The following is a 10,787-nucleotide window of genomic DNA, read 5'->3' as shown; positions in this document are numbered from 1 at the left end:
CGATGCATCGTCAGGATACGTCTTGGCTCGAAGAGGTTCACAGAATGTGTACCAGAGTACAGGAGGAAGTGGTAGGGAGCAGGTAACCGTCTGTATCACTGGGAATGCTGCTGGCCTCATCCTGCCACCAATGATTGTGTACAAAGGTAAACATCTGTACAGCTCTTGGTGTGAAGGTGGACCTGACCGTGCACGCTTCGCAGTTACCGACCATGGCTGGATGGAAAAGGTTGTCTTTTTAGATTACTTCACAAATCTTTTCTTACCGGAATCTGCTCGGCTCTCAGATCCGACCTCACCTCGTCTCTTAATATTTGATGGCCATACCTCACATGTGTCCCTGAGTCTTGCAGTGAGGGCAAAAGAAAATAATGTAGTGCTACTACCCATTAAACCCAAGGCGCGTACGCGAGGGGTTGAAGCCCAACACACCCTTCGCTGCAGAACATACTTCAAACCCGACTGAAGAACCTCCAACCATCCCACTGACCTGCAGATGTGCCTCCAGCTATGCCAGTACCTGTGCTTGCAGCATCTGTGAATGAAGTGACAACAATCAATCCTCCACGTTTGACAGTGGGTGATGAGACCGCTTCTCAGATCATCCTAAATGTTGAAATGTTGCCGGGCTCCAACATATTGAACATCACAAACATCGAAGTGTCTAGACACCAGACTCCATCCTCTAATCCCACCTCAATCACTGAAATAAAGGACTATTTCCTGAAACGCATCATGCCAAAAGAAAAAACTCCTGCCAACAAAAAAAAGAGAATCTCAAACATGAAATATGGAGAGTCTCTTACCTCAGAGCAGGCTTTAAACAGATTAAATGAAGCTGAAATAAAGAAACAGAACAAACAAAAACCAGAAAAGAAGAAAACAAAAGCAGCCAACCACAACAAGGAAGACGGTAAGACTAACGAGAACACTGACATCCATGATGTAGGCTTGGAAGTAGCCACTACAAGTGATGCAAACTTTGCAGTAAAGAGCGACATGTACTACGCCGTGATGTTTACTAAGCCTGCGGCATACTATATAGCACGCGTCCTGAACGAGTCTACCCCACCAGAAGGCGAGACTTCATACGTTATGAAGTTTCTTGACCGTGGCCCAAATAACACCTACCATCTCCCATCAAGGGATAAGGTTGAGGATGTTGAACAGAAGGCCATTCTTTGCAGAGCAAACCTGGAGGGAGCCGGCCCATTCTACCTGAGCAACCACATTGAGGTGGAGACTGCATACAAACAAAAAATTAAAATGATGAAATCTGCTCATTAAATTGCCTGAAACAAAAGAAAATTAAATGAAATGATTCATGTTCTGTGTTGATGTATACTGCACTGTTTGTCATGTTGAATGTCAGTTCAGATTATCTTTTACAACAAAGGATTTAAAAGGAAATTAAACTAAATTAACGGATTCATTGTTCTGTGTTGTGTACTGCACTGTTTGTCATCTAGGCCTACATCGTTTGTTCAGATCTTTTTCAAAAGAGATTTTAAAAACATTTCCACTGTCATTTATTAAATAAAAAGCTTTTCACTTTAAAAAAAAGCATTAAACAAGTTTATTTTATCAATAAATGATGTTGTGGGCTTATTTGGAACACACATGGGCTTAAATGGTACCACGGTACCAATTAAGCCCATGCCAGACTTTTGACTTTTTCCTTAACATTTGTTAATTATGTATTTTGAAATGTACATAAACTAAATAGTAAATCTTCAAATGAGAGGTAAATCTTGCCATATAACAAATTGTTTCAATTACAAATTATGTCTATATCTAGGAAAAATAGCTAAACTTAGATTTTGGTGGGCTTAATGGGTACTCTTACCCTCAATCATGTCCCGGATTACCCACAACACCATGATGATTCTACTCTTGAGGAGGAAAGAGTTGCTCTGGTCGATGAAATGAAGAAGAAAAAAAAGAACATGACATTGATCCGGGACAAGATGGAGCTGACATTTTCCCTTAGGCGGAGAGAGGTAGTAGAGGGGCAGCCTATGGTAGCAGAGGTCCAGGAGAGATGGCCTGCGCTGTTTTCCATTGAGGAGGTAAGGCTGTCCTCGTTTATTACTTGTCTTATTTAAATCCTCATTGCAGTGTGTGTAATTGGGCAGGAGTCATTATACTACATTGACTATAATTGAAGAAATACAGGATCTGCTGTTCAGGGTGGAAAGACAATTGGCAAACTGTACTATACCCTGCCTTACCACTCCACTACAGGCCCCTCCAACACACTACGCCACACTTCCCCCATCAGTCCCCAAAATTGTAATGCCATTTTAGTTTTTTTAAATCTCCTCCTAAAGACTGTGACTTCATACAACCCCAATTCAAAACATCCAAACTATCCCCTTAAGATGGGTTACAATCAAATGACATTGTCTTGTTCTGTGTTGTTCAGATATCTCAAGAATTTCATCGGATCACCAGCAGAGACCTCCTGGGGACTTTCAGTGCATCCCTTGACAAACATGTGCCTTGCCTGCTGAAACTGTACCGGGCTAGGAAGGGAGCTTTTGGACAGAAGATGGAAGACCTCCTCGAAAAGCTTGATGAACAAGTGAGTGAAGTGCCTGAATCTAAGAGCATGCAAAAGCATAAGGAGCCATGTCCACCAAAGCCTTTTTCCCCTGTTTGAAAATATGAAATGCTCCTTCGCCTAACATTTGTAGGAGCAAAAACACTTTGATGGAAAGTCATTGCTTGGTGTTCTTAGTTGGTGGAATTTAATAACTATAACAGTATTCTTAATTTGTAAAAGTGGAAAATAAAATTGTCTGCAAGATTGTAGTTTTTTTGGTTTTTGTTTGCTAGTCTTTTACTGAAGCATGTTACTGGGATCTGACCTGTGCATTATCCTCCTCATTACTATACAGAAAGTCAGATTTTGTATAAATTCACTACGACACTAAACTAATTGATATGTTTGTGGGTTTTCCACTGGATACTCCTTAGACATCGGACATTGTGTCTCACGGAAAGACAGCAGCACTGAGAGGCCTGCCCATTTTTGTCCGGGAAGACACAACCAAGTTTCTTCTGGAGTGTTTGGTAAGTTAATAGTAACTGTAGGAAATAAACTTAGCTTAAACATTTTATGATGTCATAGCTGATGCTAATCATTTTATGCATAATACACTTTATGGAAGGTTTCATTTTGAGCCCAGAGATGTTTTCACCTCATGAACCCAAGTGGGATGAGTTCACCCAAAATAAAAAATAGATATGCCCGCTGATAGGGCAAAAGCCAACCCGATACAGCTGGCCATTGTTGGCTGGTGTTCTTTGGCAGAAAATACTTCTTTATAGAACTTGGCACAACAAGGTTGCTGGGTGATGGCAGCCGTGCAGTTGAGTTGCAATTTTAACTTCCACAAACTGAATGGTAAGAATCAGTAGCATGGTGCTAAAGCTAAATTTACAATCAGTAGAAATGTATTTTGTCTTTTATTTTCCATAGCACTCATTCATGCATATTTTACTTTTCCTCAGGACACTGACCATGAAGAAAGAGTGGTCAGAGGTGTGTCTGTGGGCATCCTCGCCGTCATTGAAGATGATAATGCCGCCATATCACCAAATGTGTCCAATTGGCTTTATTTATATCTGTGCACTTCATTTGTAGATCCTAGTACAGCAGTGTATTAATGCAACGGCGAGTTAAGTTTTCTTGCTGTATAATATCTTTACAAAATTTGTGGAAGTGCCAGTTCACAGGCGCATAAAGAAATGTTTGTAGAACTGTTCACAACCTATGCTTTACAAGAAGAATCAATAAGATTTCAGCTAACTTTCAGCTGTGTGCCCTTTATTTGATCCATTCATTGATTTATTGACCATTCCTTAAATACAATTACAGCAACATACATTTTCCTTGGTTTATAAAGGCAAAGTTATATCTCACTGATTCAATAATTATGTTTATTCAACAAGAATATCTGTGTTTGTTGAAAGTAGAAATACCTGGCATTCAAACAAGAATTTCATTGTTAGCCTCACAAGAATATCATATTCAGGTGAACAAGAACATCTAAGTTGGCAGAACTCTTGTATAAACTTTAAAACCTTAGTAAAGTCAACAACAGTTAGTCAAAAGTTGAGAAAACTTAAAAGTCTGTTTGCATCATGTGGCCTTGATAGTTTGAGTTTTCTCAACATTTTTTTTTTTTACAGTGTACCATGATGCCTTTCATCTTTACATTGTCAGATGGCCTCTCATGCTTTGTATGCTTTGCCTTGAAGAGATTGTAGCGGGGTTTTATTTCATACCTCCACAAACACAGGCATAGTCGGAGAAGTAGTGATGTTTATTTTGCCGGTCTCCCAAAGTGAAAAACAACTATTTACAACAAAATGAAAATAGTGGAAAAAGACTGGAAACATAAATAGTTTACCATGTAACACAAGTATTCACCACAAATGGAGTTCATCAATAACTGACATACAATAACTCTCAAAACAACTCTCACTGGGTCTTACAGGTGCTACCTGCTCTGTAGCTTCCCCAGACTGAACCCGTCATCCCAGGCCAAAACAGCCCCTTTTAACTGTATAGCCCCTCCCACTGGGCTTAACTTTCTCATACCACCAATAGATTAATCTCGCAAGCGCGCGAGAATTCACTACTTAAACGGGAGAAATGGTGCGCCCCGTATTGCCAGCCACTCTTGCCGGAAGAGGAGACGGTGGTGCATATGCCTCCCACACTTCAGGAAATGTCGGTCTAAAATCAGGTTTGTGTAAATGTATGATTAAATGCAACGAGAACGGCCAAGTGTGCCCCCATGGTCGCGCTACTAACACAGAAGAGAAAACAGTTATAATAGTGAGGTTTGTCAACCAACATGCAAGAACGGAAGGGAACAGGGAATGTATGTGAATGTGAACGTGTATGTGTGTGTGTATGCGCTGCAGCATGTGACAGAGCCGGTCAGTGACAGAGCCGCTCCGTCACATTATCCCCCTCCTCCCCTAGGTTGGCGATGTGCGGCAACCTGGAAAGATAATCTGCCACCACATTGGTCTTGCCCGATCGGTGTCGGATGGTGAACTTGAAAGGCTGTAGTGAGAGGTACCATCGGGTAAGGCGGCTGTTGTGGTCCTTCATGGAGTTGATCCAGGTGAGAGCTCTGTGGTCAGTTTCCAGATCAAACTCCCGCCCAAGCAAGTAGTACTGCAGGCTTTCCAGTGCCCACTTTATGGCCAGGCCCTCTTGTTCCACCGTAGAATACCTGGTCTCACGTGGCTGCAGCTTGCAGCTTAGGTACAGGATTGGATGTTCCTCTCCAGGGTCCCCTTGGGCCAGGACTGCTCTAAGGCCGACTGTGGAGGCGTCCACCTGTACCAGAAATGGTTGGTTGAAGTCCGGACTCTTTAGGACAGGGGAAGAACACAGGTAGGGTTTTAAGGTGCAGAAGGCTGCTTCACAGTCGTCTGACCAGGTTACTGGGTTCCTCTGTTCCTTGCAGGTCAGGGCTGTGAGTGGGGCTGCAATGGTTGCAAACTGGGGCACGAACCGTCTGTACCAGCCAGCCAATCCCAGGAAGGACCTTACCTCCTTCTTGGTGCGAGGTCGAGGGCAGTTTTGGATAGCGTCCACCTTATCCACTTGCGGCCGCACCTCTCCTCTTCCGAGTTGGTATCCCAGGTACCGTGTCTCCTGCCGTGCGCACTCACACTTGGAAGGGTTGAGTGTCAACCCAGCCTTCTGAATCCTTCCCAGGACCAGTGATAGGTGATGGGTATGCTCCGCCCATGTGTTGCTGAAGATCACCACATCATCCAGATAAGCTGCGCTGCAGTTGTCACAACCCTGGAGGACTCTGTTCATCAGTCTCTGGAAGGTGGCTGGGGCTCCATGCAGTCCAAATGGCATCACTGTAAACTGGAAAAGTCCAGCTGGTGTTCTGAACGCTGTGTATGGCCGGCACGACTCCTCCAGCGGCACCTGCCAGTATCCCTTACACAGATCGAGGGTGGTGATGTACTTGGCAGCTCCGATCTTCTCCAGCAATTCATCAATTCTTGGCATGGGGTAGGCGTCAAACTCAGAGATGGCATTGAGCTTCCTGAAATCAATACATATCCGGAGAGACCCATCCTTTTTGAAGACAATGACCACTGGACTGCACCACTCTGAGTTGGAATGCTCAATCACCCCAAGCTTCAACATCTCCGCCACCTCTTTCTCCAGTTTTTCCACCAGCTGTTGTGGGACCCGGTAGGGCCGTTGGCGGATTGGTCGTCCATCCTTCAGGCGAATGACATGCTCAACAATGGTGGTTTTACCTGGACTTGCAGCAAAAAGTGATGGAACATCCTGAAAGATCCGCAGGAGCTGCGTAGCTTGCTCCGGTGAAAGATGTGCCAGCACAGGAATGGCAGTTGTAGTTAGACTTTCCAACCCCGTCTCCACCTCCTCTTCTACATCCACCTCCTTCACCAGCAGAACCTTTGCTGGAGCCTGGATTGGACGCTCCTTCCACTCTTTTAGTAAGTTCACATGGTAGGTCTGTTTTGTTTTCCTCTTCTCTGGGTGATGGACCTCGTAGGTGACCAAGCCCATCTTGCGGGTGATGACATACGGCCCCTGCCACTTTGCCAAGAGCTTGCTGGTGGAAGAAGGGAGAAGCAACAGGACTCTTTGGCCAGGCTGGAACTCACGGTGCCGAGCCTGTTGGTCATACCAGGTCTTCTGGGTTTTCTGGGCCTCACGCAGATTGACCTCTGCCTCCTCCTTGTATTTTGCCAGCCGCTCCCTCATCTCAAGAACAAACTGTACCACCCCCCTGTCACTTGGAGTGGTCGAAGGGGCCTCCCATCCCTTTCGGAGCAGGTCCAACGGTCCCTGTACCTCCCATCCATATAGCAGCTCGAATGGGGAGAACCCTGTTGAGGCCTGGGGAACCTCTCGGTAGGCGAAGAGCAGGAATGGTAGCCATCGGTCCCAGTCCTTGCCAGTGTCCTCCACAAACTTCTGGAGCATCCTCTTCAGCGTCTGATTGAATCTTTCAACAAGACCGTCAGTCTGTGGATGGTATGGCGTGGTCTTGATTGCTGAGATGCCCAGTTGTTTATGGAACAGCTGCATTAACCTGGAGGTGAAATTGGTCCCTTGGTCCGTCAGGATCTCGTCCGGAATCCCCACTCTGGAGAACAGCTGTACCAAAGCACGCAGAACAGCGGGTGCGGTGATGGTGCGCAGGGGAAAGGCTTCTCGGAAACCGGTGGCATAATCACACACCACCAAGATGTACTGGTGACCACCACTGCTTTTCACCAGAGGGCCCACAATGTCCATAGCGATCCTGCGGAATGGAACAGAAATGACAGGAAGTGGCTGCAGAAAAGCCCGGTCGGACTTGCGAGCAGTAGCAGTTTTCTGACATGTGGGGCATGTGCTGCAATATTTCTGAATGTCGGTGTACATGGAGGGCCAATAAAAACGTGAACTGATGCGAATATAGGTTTTGTGGCGGCCTAGGTGTCCGGCCCATGGGAGTGTGTGTGCTAGGTGCATGACAAGTGCTCTACAGCTAGCAGGGACTACAAGGCGTCTATGGTCATCCTCAACTGTGTACAACACATCTTTATCAACAATCAACCTCTCCCTTGCCACACAGTTCCCATTTGTCTGATTCCCCATTTTCACAAACAAAGGTTTCAACGTTTCATCCCCCCTTTGCAACACAGAAATATTTTCAGGTACATTTTATTATTTTATCTCAGGTACCGTTGGCCTTAGCTGCTTCTCAAAGCGGCGTTGACGACTGGATTTTTTTTGGCCCCTTAGTGCCACCCTCACACAGACTACTGTCAAGGTCTGGGAGTGGTTGGACACCAGCTTTCGCTTGGGCTCGAGTGGTCACAGGACAGTAAACATTCACATTGACCTTCCCCCCAGAGTCAGTTTCCTCTGGCAGTTCTTCTTTGTGCAGTAAGTCCAGAAGTACTGGTAAGTCCCATCCCAGGATAGCATCTACTTGCAAGTTCTTTACCACACCAACAGTCTACAGGTAAGGCTACTCATCAATGGTCACCGTTAAGTCCGCTTTGGGATAAGGATGCTTATCCCCATGAACACACAAAATGTCCGCCTGTCTGCTGTAATCCACTCTGCCTACTGGCACTAGACTGTGTTTAACCAGCGACATGAAGCTACCAGTGTCCAACATAGCAGTAACCTGCTGACCATTAACAATGACAGTCTTATAGCGCTGAACTCTTGCTTCCATTTCCCCCGTGGGCCCCACCTCTGCCCGGGGTGCATAGCAAGCGCCTGTGACCTTTGCTCTGCGGACTGGACACACAGCAGCTTTGTGGCCCGGCTGCTGGCAATAATAACAAACCAAGTCCTTACCGGATGCTCGTTGGTTTGGGGCAGTACTGGTGTTACCTGGAAACTCCTGGCCATACTCTCTCCTTGTTGGCCTGGGCTGAGTCGGCTGGAGTGTTGGTCGGGGTGCTGCACTGGTGGAGCGTATAGCTGGTCCTCCTCTGCGAGCATTGAGGTACTGTAGAGCCAGCTTGGCAGCTGCAAGGCCCTCTGCTGGCTCATGCTCCTTCACCCAGGTCCTCACCTCATAGGGAAGTAGCCGGAGTAACTGCTCCAAGATGATGGCCTCACCAATCTCCTCCTTGGTGTGTTGCCCTGGCCGAATCCAGCGCCCGTAGAGGCCCTTCAGGCGGTGGTAGGTCTCGATGGGGTTCTCGCCTTGTGGTAACGTAGCAGACCGGAACTGCTGCCGGTATGTCTCTGGGGAAATGTCAAATTTGATCAGCAGCGCTGCTTTTAGGTCTGTATATGAGTGGGCTCTCTCCTCGTCCATCGTGGTGTAGGCCTCCAATGCCTTCCACGCCAGCAGGGGAACGAGCCGGCATGCCCACTCACTCTCTGGCCATTTCCATGTTTTGGCAATGCGCTCAAAACGCAACAAATAGTTTTCAATGTCCTCACCCAACTGGTATGGCGGAATCTTTGGCTCAGCATAGTGCCTCCACTCTGGTCTTGGCTGCTCAGGTCTGCCGCTAGCGTCTGGAAACGGGAGAGAAGGTGCCGGTGATGGGGTATACTGCTGCACACGCCTGGGTGCCGGTGTTGGTAGGTAAAGTCTTGGGCCACTTGCAGTCACTGTGCTTGCGGTCTCAGCAGTGACTGGCAAGTGGGGAGTATGCGACACTTGGACCACATTTTGAGGTGGCTGGGTGGCAGGTTGAGGCAGGTGGTCAGTCAACGGGAGAGAAGCCCTCAGACCTCGGAGCTCTGTCAACAGACCCTCCTCCCTTCTTTCCTGACCTGCCAAAAAGTCTCTCATCAATGTCAGTAGCTCTCCACCTGGACCAATTGTCGCTGCTGCCGTAGGATCTGCTGGAGGCACCCAAAACCCGTCCTCCTCATCGTTGTCCTCTGATGATAGAGCTGTTTCCCAAGCCAGGTCTGCATTGGCGGTTGCTATTCCTTCATACTGCGGTCGCTGCTGGGAACGCAATCCTGTGCGCTGCTTTGGGAGGCGGTTTGTCTTTCCCCGACTAGCCATCCCACCACTGCCACAATATGTAGCGGGGTTCTATTTCATACCTCCACAAACACAGGCATAGTCGGAGAAGTAGTGATGTTTATTTTGCCGGTCTCCCAAAGTGAAAAACAACTATTTACAACAAAATGAAAATAGTGGAAAAAGACTGGAAACATAAATAGTTTACCATGTAACACAAGTATTCACCACAAATGGAGTTCATCAATAACTCTGACATACAATAACTCTCAAAACAACTCTCACTGGGTCTTACAGGTGCTACCTGCTCTGTAGCTTCCCCAGACTGAACCCGTCATCCCAGGCCAAAACAGCCCCTTTTAACTGTATAGCCCCTCCCACTGGGCTTAACTTTCTCATACCACCAATAGATTAATCTCGCAAGCGCGCGAGAATTCACTACTTAAACGGGAGAAATGGTGCGCCCCGTCTTGCCAGCCACTCTTGCCGGAAGAGGAGACGGTGGTGCATATGCCTCCCACACTTCAGGAAATGTCGGTCTAAAATCAGGTTTGTGTAAATGTATGATTAAATGCAACGAGAACGGCCAAGTGTGCACCCATGGTCGCGCTACTAACATAGAGGAGAAAACAGTTATAATAGTGAGGTTTGTCAACCAACATGCAAGAACGGAAGGGAACAGGGAATGTATGTGAATCAGCGGCAATAACTTTAACTCATAATACATGTAACCAAAACAACAAACCAAATTGCGCACCACATCAAAACCACAAAGGCACATAGGCGCATAAACTGTTTGCTTCCCAAATCAGCAACACCTGTGTCTGGGTTTCTCTAGGTTAAATGGCCTAACTTGGCTGACCCCAGGTCAGCTGAGCCACACAGCAAATACAGCCCCCTAGTGGTACAGGGCAAAATTACATGAAATAATGCAAAATGAATATGGCTCATACACTCCAGCCCCTAATTGTGTCTGCCAGAGCAATTACACCAAATTCAAATGAGCCATAAATACAGAGAAAAAAATAAAATAATATATATATAGCCCATTTTAAATGGGAACCAATTACTCTTTAGCTTCATTAAGCAAGCATATTTTAGTTATGGGTCGTTCAATGATGTTTGTCTTCAAAGGAACCACACGTCCCAGACCTCTCTTATCAGGGAAGGTTTCCAGGACTCTTCCTAGCATCCATGACCCGCGTGGTGCTGTGGAGTCCGCAACCATGACCAAGAATAAAACTCTTCTCCTGGTTCCATTTTTGACGC

At 46.5% G+C, this 10,787-nt stretch overlaps 1 long non-coding RNA gene across 1 annotated transcript; it reads left to right on the top strand.

Moving 5' to 3' along the window:
- The first annotated feature begins 2,433 nt into the window (after nt 1-2,433).
- LOC134873364 (uncharacterized) lies at nt 2,434-3,602 on the top strand. The gene is made up of 3 exons (XR_010166949.1): nt 2,434-2,584; nt 2,980-3,075; nt 3,517-3,602. It is a non-coding gene; the product is annotated as an uncharacterized LOC134873364 (long non-coding RNA).
- The last annotated feature ends 7,185 nt before the right edge of the window (nt 3,603-10,787 follow it).

This window comes from Eleginops maclovinus, chromosome 12 (genome assembly GCF_036324505.1).
Source record: "Eleginops maclovinus isolate JMC-PN-2008 ecotype Puerto Natales chromosome 12, JC_Emac_rtc_rv5, whole genome shotgun sequence".
In the NCBI taxonomy this organism is placed as follows: Eukaryota; Metazoa; Chordata; class Actinopteri; order Perciformes; family Eleginopidae; genus Eleginops; species Eleginops maclovinus.
The sequence above is the reverse complement of the archived record's forward strand: the minus strand, read 5'-3'. Positions and strand labels throughout refer to the sequence as shown.